The sequence below is a fragment of the Limulus polyphemus genome, unplaced genomic scaffold, assembly GCF_000517525.1.
Source record: "Limulus polyphemus unplaced genomic scaffold, Limulus_polyphemus-2.1.2 Scaffold62, whole genome shotgun sequence".
NCBI lineage: Eukaryota > Metazoa > Arthropoda > Merostomata > Xiphosura > Limulidae > Limulus > Limulus polyphemus.
In genome coordinates, this window is record NW_013665672.1 from 394,601 (window position 1) to 395,255 (window position 655).

Consider the following 655-nt stretch of genomic DNA (forward strand, 5'->3'; position numbering starts at 1 on the left):
CAAGCACATCCCTATACTATGCAAGATGCAATGGCCAGAGCTCTTGAATTTGTTAAGTCCAGCACAGAGGTACCAAGGTTGGTACAGTCATCGGGATTCAAGGTCAGAAAAGGGAAGCTTTCAGAGAAGTTTAAGGGACTTTGCTGGCACTGTAACAAACCTGGGCACAAGAGAGCTCAATGCCGGCAACTTCAACACAGGGGAGGTGCCACAGCAGGAAAGGCTGCTACCCAGAAAGGTTGTTGGAACTGTGGAGAGCAAGGACATATTAGGAACCAGTGTAATAAGAATACTACCAACAAGTCGGCTTCAAGAAGACCAGTAGTGGTTGGTGTTGAGCGACGCCCACCAAACCCTATCATGAAAGTCCCAACAGCTAGGTGTAAAATGCCAAGCACACACAATGTCTATGTGACAGGAAAGCTGGATGGCCAAAGGTGCAACTTTGTCATAGACTGTGCATCTCAGCAAACCCTTGTGAGCATCAAGGTGTTAAATCACGAAGGAGTACCAGAAGCCATATAGAAGCTTTATGGTGTGACAGGACATTCTACAAGATAGTGGGGACCGGTGAGGGTGTCTATTGAGCTCATGGACATAAAGGACAGACAGAAAGCATACTTGGATGACATGGAAGACGAATGCATATTAGGAT